Below are 18,048 nucleotides of genomic sequence, written 5' to 3'. Positions count from 1 at the left end.
ATCTCATATGTTTTCTGGGGGTTAAGAATTCAGGAGCAACTTAGCTGGATGGTCCTGACACAGAGTCTCTTAAAGGAGTACAATCTAGATGTTACTGGGGTTGCAGTCACCCGAAGGCTTGGCTGAATTGGAGCATCTGCTTCCAGGCTCACTCATGGAGCTGTTGGCAGCTGGCCTCAGTCTCTTAACCACCCGGGCCTCTTCCTAAGGACTGCTCATGACATGGCATGTTGATTCCCCTTGTGCAGATGATCTGACAGGGACCAAGACAGAATCCTGGTACAATGTGGGAGGAGACTACACAAGGGAGCAAATACCAGGAGGAAGGATCACTGGGGGGCTGTCCTGGGGGATAACCACCACAGGCTCAAACTGGGGAACAGAATGGCAAGATCTTTATGGGCAGCACAATACCGTAAGTCTAAGTTACCCTCAGTGACTGTTTCTTCCGGATATGATCACAGCTAACTCTTAGAAGAATTGTTCTGAGAACCCCATTTTGCCTCAAATTATACCACTTCTGTCTGTCAGTGCACATTTGGCCTCGTGGAGATTGGCCCTTGCTCTTTTTCCAGTTTCCTTTTCTTAAATTTAAATTCAGTTAGCCAACATAAAGCACATACTTAGTTTCAGATGTAGTGTATCAATTGCGTATAACACTCAGTGCTCATCACATCATGTTTCTTGTTTCCTTAACACCATCCTGCTTGTCACCATTTTCATCCCCAAACTGTGTCCTGTTAACTTCTGTCAGCTTCTGTGAGCTAACATGCTCACTCATTATTATGGTGCCAATAAGGGACTCAAAGAGCTAGATTTAAGGAGAGGGCTTCTGGAGACCCAGGTCAGTATGACTGTGATGGGGAGAGAATAAGAAGTGTTACTAATACTGTTGAGGAGGGAGCTCCTTGCAGCACCCCTGAAATGATACCCCTTCACTCTCTGTTTGCTCTTTAGTCTGGATTCTGTTAAATACAGTTCAATAAAATGTGAAAATATCTGTAAGCAAAAAATTAACTAGCACTCAGTTGATGAGAAACTAGTACATTGACTTGGAGTATGTTGATTAATTTGACCTTTTTCTTTTTAAATTTTTTTTTTTTTGTTATCTAAATTTTGGTTTTACTGAAATGGTCCATTCCCTTAATTTAAAAAGTCAGAAACTACTGAAGACTGGTAAGTCTGCCTCAGGAAGCTCCTGCTTTTTGCAGTCCCCAAAGAGCATCTTTCTAAACATAGTCATTTTCCATTCTCTGGGAATCTCTTTACAGTTCCGTGTTTCTAAAATATGTTCAGACTTATTTACTGGCCTGGTAGGTGAGGAGTTAGTTTTCTGACCCCACCTCCATGCTATCTGCTTGTGCTCCTTCACCTTCCCAATGGAGTTCTGTTAAATTAACAATATTTTTGGTTAAATTAACAGTATTTGCATTATTTTTTAAATTTTTATTTATTTATGATAGTCACAGAGAGAGAGAGAGAGAGAGAGAGAGAGAGGCAGAGACATAGGCAGAGGGAGAAGCAGGCTCCATGCACCGGGAGCCCGACGTGGGATTCAATCCCGGGTCTCCAGGATCGCGCCCTGGGCCAAAGGCAGGCGCCAAACCGCTGCGCCACCCAGGGATCCCCAGTATTTACATTATTATACAAGTATTCACAGTTGAGCATTGTAGTGTATTATGACTACTTTCATTTCCTACTTGCGGCAAATTGCCCTCTTCCCCTACTTTGTAGCTGTTACTGATTTTCCCCAATCAGCCCTCTGCTCCTTGCACAATTTCACACCAGTTCAGCCATGTCGGGAAGACTACCATTCTAATCTCTTTCTTGAAGGCATCCTTTCTGGAGGTCCTTTCCTTCTGGGTTGACTTTCCTAGCTTCTGTCTCTCCCCATTGGCATCTTCCCCATTCTCATTTACTCTGAGGTTTACTTGGAGTGTACCTTCCTGTGTTTCCATTGGGTTGAAGAGATGGCATGAGAGTGGCATTCCTCAACATGAGTCTATTTAAGTCTTAGTGCTCCAATCTGGAACAGGTGCTTTTCTGCCTGAGATCTGGGGTCTCCTTCACTTCCTTCCTATGTTGAAGCTCCAGTTTTTGTGTCGCCTCCTCTCCTCTCTCAGGTTTTATTCTTCATGTTTTTGGATTGCAGGAATGTCTTGTCTTCACTTTTTCTTCTCTCCTTGGCTCTGATGCTCTACCCTAAATTTTCTGAGCTCTTCTTAGAGCTCTTAGCATTCTTCCTTCCTGCCTTCCAGGTGTCCTCCTGTTGCCCTGTGACAGTCCTGCCCTCTGCGAAGTACATGCATCTCTACTCTTATTATACCTCTTCATAAAAACACACAAAGGAACAGCTGTATTTGGAAAAGCTCTGTATTGGAATAGGCCTAGAGCTCTGGAGGAACTGCCATCTCCAATTTACATGGGGATTAGTGGCAATAGGGAAAGTTCAGTCATGACCCAAACCTGGCAAAGCCCCCTCAGCCTAGATGGTGGCGGCCAACAAAACTTGATGAGGAGTTGGGTAGAGGAAGAGATATTTCCTTCCTGGTTACTCCCCACAGGAATTTCAGTCTAATCAGTGAGGCAGGACATAGATTTGGAAAGCAATTTGAGAGCGGAGAATTGGAACACTTAGCAACCAAGAATTACCAAATTTTTCTTTACTCACAGCGTGTTCCAGGTATGATGCAAAAACTCTTTATCTACATTATTTTATTTAATACTCAATAAACCTAGGTGGAGAAATTTGTTATTATCCTCATTTTGAAGATGAAGAAACTAAGTTCTAAAAAATCACACAGGACTTGCCCGTAGGCACAGAGCTAGTAAGTTGTGGAGAGAGGATTTGAATTGGAGCATTGTCTGACTTAAGAGCCCTAATTTCCTAATTCCCTCAGCATGAACATGGTATGGGACAGAAGAGGGATGTGTGGATCCTTGATCAGGGGCCTTGACCATCTTTCTTCAGGAATGGATGAAAAAGATTGCATAGACTGAGGGTAGACAAAGAGGCAGGTCAGGTGGGGAGCTGTGTGCATTGGGGTAGGTATAGGGATGGGATGAAGGACTCCCTGTAAGGTAGGAAAAGGTGAAAGGTTAGATGGACCAGGTTGCAGTGTCACTGGATGTTAGAATGAGGGGCTGGCAACTTATTAGATAGGCAACAAAAATGGTAGGTTTTGGAGATGAAGAGTGAGAGGTTAAAAATGGGAATTCTTGAAGAACAATATGAGAATGTTATACAGATGATGAGAAGACATTGGAAGTTACTCTGTGTTCATTTAACTGTCTTTATTCTGGGTAAACATTTGCAATGTCTCTGCTAATGTAACATTCACTTCAATAAATCCCCCTAAATTTGTACTTTTATCAAAAAGCAGAATGTCTTGTCTGCTGATGAGGACTTATTTTGGTTTGTTATTATGGTTTTAACCAAATATATCTTGCAGCAGTTCTTTGCTAAAAATATTTTTAGGTTTGTACTTACTATGCTATGGAGTGGATTGATTCCCTTATCAACCTAGGTTCAAGAGCTAAATTCAGTGGGATAATTTTAGCAACGATTAGTCTCCAAATAAATCAGGGCAGTCCATTTTAATCCTAGGATTATAATTTAAAAGGTAATCTCAATCCTTGTATTCCATAGTACTTATTGCACAGTGAGATTCCTTGTTTATTAATCTCCACAATAGACACAAGATTATGAGAGAAAGAAGCCACCTTGGAATGACACAATGAGTGTCACTTATGTATGTGCACATCATGGGGCCAGGATTGATACATAGGTTTGTCCGATCCTATTCTCTACCATACAGCTGAAATATTTGTTTTTTTTTAAATAAATTTTTATTTATTTATGATAGTCACACAGAGAGAGAGAGAGAGAGAGAGAGAGGCAGAGACACAGGCAGAGGGAGAAGCAGGCTCCATGCCGGGAGCCCAACGTGGGATTCGATCCCGGGTCTCCAGGATCACGCCCTGGGCCAAAGGCAGGCGCCAAACCGCTGCGCCACCCAGGGATCCCGAAATATTTGTTTAAAGATGTTGAAACATAGGGCACTCTTATTAGATATAAGAAGATGAATTTGAGCTAAATAACTAGGTCAGATACCTCGAAGATCTTCTATGGTCCTAGTAGGTGGCACAGAACCCTCTCCTCAATTGTAAACCATCCTATCATTCTCTGATTTGTGACATGAAAGCTGTGACAGACAAAGCTCACTGGCTTACCAACACTCATTTCCTCTGTTCTTCCTTGTTAATCAGACCTTGATTTTTTTTAATACGCAGCACTCAGGGGCTGCTTGATTAAACCAATAGTAGACTCTCCATCTGCTTGCCAGGGATGGGTTAAAGGTGGGCATGTGACCCAATCTGGCCAATGAGTGGAAGTCTGCTCTGGGGTGGGGTTCTGGGAAATTATTTTCTTGCTTCTCAGAAGAGTTGCACAGGAGGAAATGATGCCGGGTTTTTCTGTTTTGGAATGCTATTGTTGGCATGTCACCACAATCACCACTGGGACTAGGGTAGCCTCCTTGGAATCCTGGCGGGAATGGGTGAAGAGAACGTGTTAGTGTGATGAGGATGGGAGTGGGAAGAGGGAAGGAATCTGGTTCTTTGAGGACTTTCTAGAGTTGCTGAATAACCAGATTTGAAACTTCTTGATAGGTAAGAGAAGTTGCTTTTCCTTATTGTTTAAGTCCTTTCTGGTTAGCTTTTCTGTTGGTATAGTCAAAAGCTCCCCATGTCATAGCAAAGCCTCCCTTGTTTACCATTTCAGGCTTTGTCTAGAATTGGACTTGGCTGAATTTATACAACCACAGCTGAGCTTTTATGTGTAGAAGCTGAAGCTCTTTTGGTATGCACATCTGAACCTTCTTTTTATGGATTTTCTGTTCAGCTATACTCTATTTTCACATACTTTAATGTAGTAAAATTGTGATTATTTTTACTGACCAGTTTCTTTGAGTTGGCATCTGTTTGCTGTATAAATAACCCCTCAGTTTTGCAATATAGGAGGAATAGGAATGAGCTGGGCTGAGTTTCTCCCTGTAATGATCTTAGAACAGCAAATACTGCTCTCCCTCAATAGCTGCTGGGAGATATGGTATTGGCCCCAATGAGACTGGGGGTTTGGAGTCACACACACACATTGTAGTTTCTTGAGTCCTATCCTGGGTTCTGTGGTTCTGCTGATCTTGCCAGTCCTGTTGCAGCTGCATGGCTGAGAAGTTCCTCTATTCATCTGTGGTTGAGAACATACTCTCTTCAGTGGGGCTGCACTAAAGATCCATCTCACCTGTGAAATCTCTTTTAGCATCTCTCCATGTCCAAACTTGGTTGTTTCTATCCCATATTTTCGACTGCTCTCCTGGGTCTATTCAATAACTATCCAATTGGTTCTTCCCAGCCTACCTTTGGTTAGGAGAGAGCCTTTCCCTTGGGCCATCTATCACCCAAAGGGGTTGCGACTATTAGATGTTGGGTTTTATGTAGATGGTGGACTAGTTGGGGCATGGAGGATCTGGGAGTGCCCTCAGGTTGGTGACACTGAGCAGGGTACAGCTCACTCTCAGTTTCCTGATTACTGAGGTACAAAAACTCTACCAATTCCCCCCTCCAGTAGAACTGAATTTCCCTTCCCTCCCCATGTGTCTCAGTTGCCCCATGCTTTCTTTTCCTCCCTTCTCCCCTTGGGGTCTAACTTTGTTTCTAGTAGTAGAAAAATCTCATTGGGAAACTAAGCACCCCAATCCTCTGACTTTTATTTTGAGGCACTTGATCTTTATCTTTGAGCAACATATAGTTGCTTCCCCAGTGAGTGGTTCTCACAACTTTGGAAATGGTCAGGGAAAGGAAAGACCCTGAGGACACCGCTGAGAGATGAGGGGTGAGGAAAGTGTACTGAAACACAGGGGCAGTTACTAAGGGAAAGAACCTTACCACTTTTACATGACTTTCTTTGTCTTTAAAATAAATTTCAAATGTCTGTTTGAGCTTCAGTTTCCTAAACTGTAAAACAGATACAATAGTGCCTTCCCCATAGGTTGATGTTAGGATCAAAAATGAAATCTAGGCAACAGACCTAGCTTGGAACCACGTAGAAGTAGAACAAAGTGTTGTCAATTATCCTTTATTCCTCCTTCTCACTATGGCTCCAAATAAACTCTGACTCTTACCCTGACATTACGTATGTTGTATCTGCTCCATTGCATTGTCTAGACTTGAATCATATGACCAATCTGTCTGTCAAGGAGGCTGGGAATGACAGTCTTTGTTTTGGGCAGACATGTTTTGTCCTAAATATTCTATTACTGTGGAAGATGAGAGGATGCTGGGGACAGCCAATGGTCTCTTCTGTTATCATCTTGGTGGCTTTTGTTGTTGTTGTTGTTATTCCTTTTCTTTCTTTTCCTTGAGCACAGAATTTTAACAAAGTGTTCATAAAAATACCTTACACTAATCAAGAACATATATTGTACCCTCTTACATCTTGCTGGCTAAACCTACCTTTTTCTCTAGAGGCTAAAAATGGCAAATACACATATTCATAGTCTCCTTTGCATTTATGGGTAAGCATGACACCAAGTCATGGATGAGGATGCCATGAGACATTACATATAGGGTGTCTGCTGAGGACTTGAGGGAATGGCTTTGAGAGAAAAGAAACTGCATTGGACATTGCTGGTGTACCATTTTAAAAATTCCCCCAGTTCTCCACTGGGGTGACCAGCTTGGTGCAAGCCAGTGCCCATCTGTGCAGGTAGGGTTTGACAGGGCCTCACCTGGGCCCAGGCATTAGAGTTCTCACTTCCTGTTCTGGAGCTCCTCTGATGCTGCAGTTATGGAAATCCATGGGGACCCTGTTCTCTGCCCTCACGCAGCATAACTTGGTGGTATGCGGGAGCTTAATATCTGGGAGACAGACTTTGACCATTGGGAGGTCAGAGGTGATAAACCTTTTCTCTTTTTGTCTCCTGAATGGATAGTTATGACATATAGTTCATAAGACTTCTTAGAAAGTCCCAATACATTTGAGTACCAGTTTCTCACAGAGGTAGCCACATCCATAATACATCCTGTATTGGCTTTCCTTCCATTCCCGTTTCACTTCTCATATCTGAGACTCCTATTCTTTATTAGGGAATCACATTTCCTAACTGAATACCTGTGCATAAATCTTTGTCTCAAGCTCTGAATTCAGAGAAGCCTAGACTAAGAATTCTTTGAAGAGAGATGTTCTCCCTATCTCCCTTTTCTTCCCTTTCCATCCCCTTTTCTCTCCCCTTCCAGTTGTCTCGTAGGGATGAAATATGTGGAACAACAGCAACCACATTGTGACCATGAAGAGAAAGTTAAGGGAATCACACTGAGTAGGTGATCTAGAGTCATCACATTGGTGAGCCACTGAACCAAGCCTGGAATGATCTACCTTAGATGTTTCTGTTATGTGAGAAAAGTAAACTACAATTATGTAAACCACCTTAGTTGAATATTATGGTACATGCAGCTGAAAGCATTTTAAGAGTCTATAAAACCATTCACTTGTAGATCAATATATAAAACTGCCATACATATTTATTCACTCTTGTTTTTCAAAGGCATGCTAGTGAACTACAAATTCATCTAAAAGGAAGAGGCAAGTACTATTTTTGCTTGCCTGATATGTATTTTTCCCGTCATCCTAATGGAACTCATCTACCCTTTTTCCTTGCAGGCAAGAGCCTGGGAAAAGTGGACCTCACTCCCAGCTCCAAGAGTGAGCCTGATCTGTTACAATTTAATCTTACTTTGTGATCATCATTGGTCCAGGAATGGGCATATGCACATATTTAGGCCTATGAAACTTGAGAAAAAGGTTTTCAAGAGCTTCTGGAGACCCTTTCCCTTCTATAAAAGAACCACAAGAGATGGATTTTCTTAACTATCATATATGTGTCTGAATGTGGCAGCTGGAGTGCCACCACTGTTGTGCTGCCAGTCTGGGGACAAAACCCACAGTGAGGGGTTGGAGTTTCATGATAGAAGGACACTGGGTCATGATGATCAAACCAATCTGGTGAATCAACTCTCTCTGCAGTCCTTTTTCTGGTCAGATTGAATCTGGATTTCTCTGTCTTGCTATGGAAAGTATCCTCACTGTTTTAAATCATTACTGAATTTAGTTTAACTTTTTGTTCCAGATTTTCTCAGTTAGCAGGTATTCAAAGCATATCCCCAATCATGCTGAAGTCTGTGAAATATTTGGATGTTTGAAGGGGTCTGTGTCCTCTCAATAGTTGGAAGCAGTTGTTCTAGAGTATCTTTCAAGCCTATTGTAGACCTCCTGTTTTGGTTCTTGCTTTTTCTCCCCTTCTCCTCCTCCAAGGTCTTGGAGAGTACTTAGGGTGAAGAATCAAGAAAGAATTAGCCAGGGTACTGCCAGGCTACCTTTGCCAATGAAAGGGAGAGGGTTTGTCCACAGAGTGGACACTGTGGGGCGGAGCTTGGATCTTGATGGTCACTTAGTATTTGGCTGATTTTAATGAGCTTTTGTGGGAAGGATGAGAGGTATATACTTTGTAATTGCTCAGTAGAGAACTGACCTCAAAGATAAGGAATAACCTGTTCATGGTGGAAACTTCAAGTCAATTACACCCAATTGATTGAATTTACTCCAAGACCTCATATGGTCAGTGGTGCATGAGCTGCTATGGTATGTAGTTCACACTCCTGCCATCAAAGCCCAAGATGCAATCTGATGCTACATGACACATGCTACCAAACTGGTTGACAAGTGAATTGCAACATTTGAGAAGCAAAAAACTACAGGCTTTTCAGACTTTATTGAGACCTTACAATCCTAGTTGGAGGTTTTTTGCTTTTGCCACCATGTGGAATGACTGATAGAACCAACATCTCCAGGTGGGTGAAAATGGAACAAAGTGTGCAGACACTGGTTCTACCAGATGTTAATCAATGTAATGAGAAATGAAGTTCCTGAAGTCCAGTTCTCTTAGGAAATCTTAAGTTTCCTAGATTAAAAGAAGGTATAAGGTTTCTTTACTGCAGGCTTTCTGTGGACTTTATTTCATATGCCAGTGGACATTGTGAATCTTTAAGAGAAGAATGCTGTATTAGTCTTCCCAAATTTATTGGCCAAGCAGTTCTTTTCTTTTTCTTTTCTCTTTCCTTCCTTTTCCTTTCCTTTCCCTTTCCTTGCCCCCCTCCCTCATTTCTGTCAAGGAATTCTTTCTTCAGCAGTCTGATCTAGTGGACTATCTTTTGGGGAACACTGGCCCAACCTAATGGAATCTAATGATAAAATCCATGAAAAATGAAGCACCTGCAACTAGAAATGGTGGATTCTTTGTTGAGAATGTGAAACTATCACATAAATGAAATTATAATCAATGAGGGGGCCATGAGATATTACATATAGGGTGTCTGCTGAGGACTTGAGGGAATGATTTTCTTCCCTAATGAAAAAAGAAATTGCATTGGACATTGCTCGTGTACCATTTTAAAAACCAACTAGCTTTTGGATTAAATAAGACTGTTGATCACATAATATACCTGCCCAAGTAATGGAAGTATATAAAGTTATTGAATATAGATAGGAAAAATTTTGTGCAGCTACTAATGACTAACATGGATGGTTTCCCCATATTTCATGGGTGAATGGAGAAAGTGGTTCATTGCCTGGTGAGTGAAGCAAAGATGACCTGTAGACAATAGCTGTAGGTATACTCAGCGGACCAATCACCAGGAAGTCAATCTGTAAGAGGGAAGGCTATGAAGAGGAAAAGGGAGACTGATATGCCAGTTGATATCCAGTCATAGCAGTGGGTGACATCACACTAGAGTAAGAGAAGAGAAGAAACAATGATTCATGTTACCTAGAACAATAGTTCCCAAACACAAGCCAGTTTTTCTCTTGTGGGGAAATGAAAGAACTAAGAAAAAAAAAAGGTTTATGATGATCTTTTTGTGTTTAAAATTTAAAGTATAAGATTATGTTGTTCCTAATCTTTAAAAGCATACATGTCCTTGGTTAGGAAATGATAGTAGGTAGTAGTCATTTTTTTAAAAAGTTTTAATATACTTGATAAAATAAAAAGTTATTAATTCCCATGTTAATCTCCTGGCTTTAAATTTTTGTGTGTTATATTTTTCTTGTACTTTCCAATCATACTGTTGCATATGTGGGACCACTACTCTGGAGCATGTTGAGAACTTGGTCAAGAGTTTCATGGGAGTTGCAAGATAATAAAAACAAGAGATAAAGAGGAATAGAAATGACATGGAGCATATGAAAGTGAAGAATAGCCCAAAGAAAATTCTCAGTGCAAATTTGAGATATAATATTAAAGTACCATGTTTTATGTAAGTTAGCTATCCAAAAATAATGGTGATACAGCTACGATGCTGTCAGGTAGCTGTGATGGTCCAGCTCCCTCAGGCTTGGTCCTGGTCCTCTATCCTGAGCAGATCCATGCTAACCAGCTTGAGGGGAAAACCACTCACTCCTGTGAGTGACTACGGATTTCTGAAAAATATCCAGAAATCTTGGTAAGAGGAGAATTACAAAGTTAATTGCTCTTGTGCTTAAAACAAGCACACAATTTTAGGTCTTTTATAAAATATTGCTTATTATAAAATATTGTTCTGAAAAATACCCATGAGTCTGATACCTAATAAATGCCAGTTACAAGTTATCAAATCACAGTTTTTTCCTGGTAAAGAATTTGTTATCTAAAATGGTGAGATGTGGGGGTGGAGGGGCAAGATGGCGGAAGAGTAGGGACCCCAAATCACCTGCCTCCACCAAATTACCTAGAAAACCTTCAAATTATCCTGAAAATCTATGAATTCGGCCTGAGAATTAAAGAGAGAACACCTGGAATGCTACAGTGAGAAGAGTTCGCGCTTCTATCAAGGTAGGAAGACGGGGAAAAAGAAATAAAGAAACAAAGGCCTCCAAGGGGGAGGGGCCCCGCGAGGAGCCGGGCTGAGGCCGGGGCGAGTGTCCCCAGGACAGGAGAGCCCCGTCCCGGAGACGCAGGAGCTGCACCGACCTTCCCGGGCGGAAAGGGGCTCCCGGGGAGTTGGAGCAGGACCCAGGAGGGCGGGGATGCCCTCGGGCTCCCCGGGACCGTAACAGACACCTGCGCCCCGGGAGAGTGCGCCGAGCTCCCTAAGGGCTGCAGCGCACGGCGGGACCCGGAGCAGCTCGGAGGGGCTCGGGGGCGGCTCCGCGGAGGGGGCTGCGGGGCGGGAACAGCTCGGGGGGTTCCGGGGCGGCTCCGCGGAGGGGGCTGCGGGGCGGGAGCGCGAATCCATCAGCGCAGACCGGGAGCACAGGGCGCCGGGACACAGCCCAGGATCCGGCCTCCCCCGGGACAGGCAGAGGCCGGGAGGGCCCAGGACAGCAAGGACGCTCCTGCCCCGAGCTGAGCAGATCAGCGGCCCCGCCCCGGAGCCTCCAGGCCCTGCAGACGGAGAGCTCTGGAGTTCCTGCGGGGGCTGAATCCAGGGCTGCAGAGCTGGCCCCGCAACTAGGGCTGTTGCTCCTGGGGCCTCACCGGGTAAACAACCCCCACTGAGCCCTGCACCAGGCAGGGGCAGAGCAGCTCCCCCAAGTGCTAACACCTGAAAATCAGCACAACAGGCCCCTCCCCCAGAAGACCAGCGAGACGGACAAGTTCCAGGGGGAGCCAAGGGACTTAAAGTACACAGAATCAGAAGATACTCCCCCGTGGTTCCTTTTTTCTTTTTCTTTTTTTTGTTGTTTTGTTTTGCTTTTTGATTTGTTTCCTTCCCCCACCCCTTTTTTTCCTTTCTTTCTTTTTCTTTCTCTTTTTCTTCTTTTTTTTCTTCCTTTTTTTTCTCTTTCTCTTTTCTTTCCTTCTGTCTCTCCTCTTTTTCTCCTTTTCCCAATACAACTTTTGGCCACTCTGCACTGAGCAAAATGACTAGAAGGAAAACCTCACCTCAAAAGAAAGAATCAGAAACAGTCCTCTCTCCCACAGAGTTACAAAATCTGGATTACAATTCAATGTCAGAAAGCCAATTCAGAAGCACTATTATACAGCTACTGGTGGCTCTAGAAAAAAGCATAAAGGACTCAAGAGACTTCATGACTGCAGAATTTAGAGCTAATCAGGCAGAAATTAAAAATCAATTGAATGAGATGCAATCCAAACTAGAAGTCCTAACGATGAGGGTTAACGAGGTGGAAGAACGAGTGAGTGACATAGAAGACAAGTTGATAGCAAAGAGGGAAACTGAGGAAAAAATAGACAAACAATGAAAAGACCATGAAGATAGATTAAGGGAAATAAAAGACAGCCTGAGGAAGAAAAACCTACGTTTAATTGGTGTTCCCGAGGGTGCCGAAAGGGCCAGAGGGCCAGAATATGTATTTGAACAAATTCTAGCTGAAAACTGTCCTAATCTGGGAAGGGAAACAGGCATTCAGATCCAGGAAATAGAGAGATCCCCCCTAAAATCAATAAAAACCGTTCAACACCTCGACATTTAATAGTGAAGCTTGCAAATTCCAAAGATAAAGAGAAGATCCTTAAAGCAGGAAGAGACAAGAAATCCCTGACTTTTATGGGGAGGAGTATTAGGGTAACAGCAGACCTCTCCACAGCGACCTGGCAGGCCAGAAAGGGCTGGCAGGATATATTCAGGGTCCTAAATGAGAAGAACATGCAACCAAGAATCCTTTATCCAGCAAGGCTCTCATTCAAAATGGAAGGAGAGATAAAGAGCTTCCAAGACAGGCAGCAACTGAAAGAATATGTGACCTCCAAACCAGCTCTGCAAGAAATTTTAAGGGGGACTCTTAAAATTCCCCTTTAAGAAGAAGTTCAGTGGAACAATCCACAAAAACAAGGACTGAATAGATATCATGATGACACTAAACTCATATCTCTCAATAGTAACTCTGAACGTGAACAGGCTTAATGACTCCATCAAAAGGCGCAGGGTTTCAGACTGGATAAAAAAGCAGGACCCATCTATTTGCTGTCTACAAGAGACTCATTTTAGACAGAAGGACACCTACAGCCTGAAAATAAAAGGTTGGAGAACCATTTACCTTTCGAATGGTCCTCAAAAGAAAGCAGGGGTAGCCATCCTTATATCAGATAAACTAAAATTTACCCCGAAGACTGTAGTGAGTGATGAAGAGGGACACTGTATCATACTTAAAGGATCTATCGAACAAGAGGACTTAACAATCCTCAATATATATGCCCCGAATGTGGGAGCTGCCAAATATATAAATCAATTATTAACCAAAGTGAAGAAATACTTAGATAATAATACACTTATACTTGGTGACCTCAATCTAGCTCTTTCTATACTCGATAGGTCTTCTAAGCACAACATCTCCAAAGAAACAAGAGCTTTAAATGATACACTGGACCAGATGGATTTCACAGATATCTACAGAACTTTACATCCAAACTCAACTGAATATACATTCTTCTCAAGTGCACATGGAACTTTCTCCAGAATAGACCACATACTGGGTCACAAATCAGGTCTGAACCAATACCAAAAGATTGGGATCGTCCGCTGCATATTCTCAGACCATAATGCCTTGAAATTAGAACTAAATCACAACAAGAAGTTTGGAAGGACCTCAAACACATGGAGGTTAAGGACCATCCTGCTAAAAGATGAAAGGGTCAATCAGGAAATTAAGGAAGAATTAAAAAGATTCATGGAAACTAATGAGAATGAAGATACAACCGTTCAAAATCTTTGGGATGCAGCAAAAGCAGTCCTAAGGGGGAAATACATCGCAATACAAGCATCCATTCAAAAACTGGAAAGAACTCAAATACAAAAGCTAACCTTACACCTAAAGGAGCTAGAGAAAAAACAGCAGATAGATCCTACACCCAGGAGAAGAAGAGAGTTAATAAAGATTCGAGCAGAACTCAAAGAAATCGAGACCAGAAAAACTGTGGAACAGATCAAAAGAACCAGGAGTTGGTGCTTTGAAAGAATTAATAAGATAGATAAACCATTAGCCAGCCTTATTAAAAAGAAGAGAGAGAAGACTCAAATTAATAAAATCATGAATGAGAAAGGAGAGATCACTACCAACACCAAGGAAATACAAACGATTTTAAAAACATATTATGAACAGCTATACGCCAATAAATTAGGCAATCTAAAAGAAATGGACGCATTGCTGGAAAGCCACAAACTACCAAAACTGGAACAGGAAGAAATAGAAAACCTTAACAGGCCAATAACCAGGGAGAAAATTGAAGCAGTCATCAAAAACCTCCCAAGACACAAGAGTCCAGGGCCAGATGGCTTCCCAGGGGAATTCTATCAAATGTTTAAAGAAGAAATCATACCTATTCTCCTAAAGCTGTTTGGAAAGATAGAAAGAGATGGAGTACTTCCAAATTTGTTATATGAGGCCAGCATCACCTTAATTCCAAAACCAGACAAAGACCCCACCAAAAAGGAGAATTACAGGCCAATATCCCTGATGAACATGGATGCAAAAATTCTCAACAAGATACTGGCCAATAGGATCCAATTGTACATTAAGAAAATTATTCACCATGACCAAGTAGGATTTATCCCCGGAACACAAGGCTGGTTCAACACCCGTAAAACAATCAATGTGATTCATCATATCAGCAAGAGAAAAACCAAGAACCATATGATCCTCTCATTAGATGCAGAGAAAGCATTTGACAAAATACAGCATCCATTTCTGATCAAAACTCTTCAGAGTGTAGGGATAGAGGGAACATTCCTCGACATCTTAAAAGCCATCTATGAAAAGCCCACAGCAAATATCATTCTCAATGGGGAAACACTGGGAGCCTTTCCCCTAAGATCAGGAACAAGACAGGGATGTCCACTCTCACCACTGCTGTTCAACATAGTACTGGAAGTCCTAGCCTCAGCAATCAGACAACAAAAAGACATTAAAGGCATTCAAATTGGCAAAGAAGAAGTCAAACTCTCCCTCTTTGCCGATGACATGATACTCTACATAGAAAACCCAAAAGTCTCCACCCCAAGATTGCTAGAACTCATACAGCAATTCGGTAGCGTGGCAGGATACAAAATCAATGCCCAGAAATCAGTGGCATTTCTATACACTAACAATGAGACTGAAGAAAGAGAAATTAAGGAGTCAATCCCATTTACAATTGCACCCAAAAGCATAAGATACCTAGGAATAAACCTAGCCAAAGATGTAAAGGATCTATACCCTTAAAACTATAGAACACTTCTGAAAGAAATTGAGGAAGACACAAAGAGATGGAAAAATATTCCATGCTCATGGATTGGCAGAATTAATATTGTGAAAATGTCAATGTTACCCAGGGCAATATACACGTTTAATGCAATCCCTATCAAAATACCATGGACTTTCTTCAGAGAGTTAGAACAGATTATTTTAAGATTTGTGTGGAATCAGAAAAGACCCCGAATAGCTAGGGGAATTTTAAAAAAGAAAACCATATCTGGGGGCATCACAATGCCAGATTTCAGGTTGTACTACAAAGCTGTGGTCATCAAGACAGTGTGGTACTGGCACAAAAACAGACACATAGATCAATGGAACAGAATAGAGAACCCAGAAGTGGACCCTGAACTTTATGGTCAACTAATATTCGATAAAGGAGGAAAGACTATCCATTGGAAGAAAGACAGTCTCTTCAATAAATGGTGCTGGGAAAATTGGACATCCACATGCAGAAGAATGAAACTAGACCACTCCCTTTCACCATACACAAAGATAAACTCAAAATGGATGAAAGATCTAAATGTGAGACAAGATTCCATCAAAATCCTAGAGAAGAACACAGGCAACACCCTTTTTGAACTCGGCCACAGTAACTTCTTGCAAGATACATCCACGAAGGCAAAAGAAACAAAAGCAAAAATGAACTATTGGGACTTCATCAAGATAAGAAGCTTTTGCACAGCAAAGGATACAGTCAACAAAACTAGAAGACAACCTACAGAATGGGAGAAGATATTTGCAAATGACATATCAGATAAAGGGCTAGTTTCCAAGATCTATAAAGAACTTATTAAACTCAACACCAAAGAAACCAACAATCCAATCATGAAATGGGCAAAAGACATGAACAGAAATCTCACAGAGGAAGACATAGACATGGCCAACGTGCATATGAGAAAATGCTCTGCATCACTTGCCATCAGGGAAATACAAATCAAAACCACAATGAGATACCACGTCACGCCAGTGAGAATAGGGCAAATTAACAAGGCAGGAAACAACAAATGTTGGAGAGGATGCGGAGAAAAGGGAACCTTCTTACACTGTTGGTGGGAATGTGAACTGGTGCAGCCACTCTGGAAAACTGTGTGGAAGTTCCTCAAAGAATTAAAAATAGACCTGCCCTACGATCCAGCAATTGCACTGTTGGGGATTTACCCCAAAGATGCAGATGCAATGAAACGCCGGGACACCTGCACCCCGATGTTTATAGCAGCAATCGCCACAATAGCCAAACTGTGGAAGGAGCCTCGGTGTCCATCGAAAGATGAGTGGATAAAGAAGATGTGGTTTATGTATACAATGGAATATATTACTCAGCCATTAGAAATGACAAATACCCACCATTTGCTTCAACGTGGATGGAACTGGAGGGTATTATGCTGAGTGAAGTAAGTCAGTCGGAGAAGGACAAACATTATATGTTCTCATTCATTTGGGGAATATAAATAATAGTGAAAGGGAATATAAGGGAAGGGAGAAGAAATGTGTGGGAAATATCAGAAAGGGAGACAGAATGTAAAGACTGCTAAATCTGGGAAACGAACTAGGGGTGGTAGAAGGAGAGGAGGGTGGGGGGTGGGAGTGAATGGGTGACAGGCACTGGGGGTTATTCTGTATGTTGGTAAATTGAACACCAATAAAAAATAAATTAAAATAAATAAATAAATAAATAAATAAATAAATAAATAAAATAAAATGGTGAGATGTGTCTTTTGAAATTGTAGGATAGGAAGCCACTGTATTTAAGCTATTAAGTAAGGTTTATAAGCCCTGTCTACTGATGATACTAAAATACTTCATATATGAGGTTTGATTCCAAGAGAATGATATTGATTTAAATGCCTGGTTGATGAAATCTGTCTCATTTCTCTATTGTAATATTTTGGACATGAACAGAAACCTTTAAGAGAGAGAAGGAATGTTGTAACTTTGAAATCAAACTGGTTTCAGTCTCTCAAGCATAGGTAAGTCACTTACCCTTTCTGAGCTTCAGATTGTTTAACTATAAAATGGGAACAGTACAATTTTCAACCTGAGGGAATTATGTTCAATATGATGAGTTGAGAAAATGCTAAAATCTTTAACTCATACACTGAATCACCAAAGTGATAATAAATATATACCCAAGTCTTAGACAACAAGGCTGTCTGTGTGCTATAAATGGAAAGTCCTTAATAGAAAAAGCAGAACAGGAACCAGATCGGCAAGCAGAGACCACCACACTGCTGCTGAGGGCCCAGGTGGTCTCTGGGTTTATGTATCATATTCTCTAAGAATCTGAAGCTGCCACTGTCATTAAAGTGCCCCACAAAGAGGATATAGGCTATCTAAGTGACCCACAACAAAACTGACCAGTAACTCTGGAAAGTCACCACAAAAAAAGACAGACAATTGAGCATATTATTGTCTCCCATTCCACATTCTCTTTTCATAATGTTACTTTGACATACCTTCCACTGAGAGGTGGAATCTAGGTTCCCATTTCTTAAATTTTGGCAGGCTTATGGCTATGGCAGAAGTAGTTATAAGACGTCCAAGGCTAAGTCATAAAAGGTAACACAGTTTCCACCTGGTCTCTCAGGATACTTGTTCTTGGAAATAAACTACTCCATACAGAAACCCAAGCACTCCAGAATGGAGGCTCAGATGAAGAGAAACCAAGGCCCCTGATTCTCAGTCTGGGCTGAGTTCTAACTGATAGAAAATATCAACTGGCCCATCACATGAGGCTATCTAATCTATCTACTTATAGCCATCAGGAA

Source organism: Canis lupus, chromosome 23 (genome assembly GCF_011100685.1).
Source record: "Canis lupus familiaris isolate Mischka breed German Shepherd chromosome 23, alternate assembly UU_Cfam_GSD_1.0, whole genome shotgun sequence".
Taxonomy (NCBI): Eukaryota; Metazoa; Chordata; class Mammalia; order Carnivora; family Canidae; genus Canis; species Canis lupus.
Note: the sequence above shows the minus strand (reverse complement) of the source record.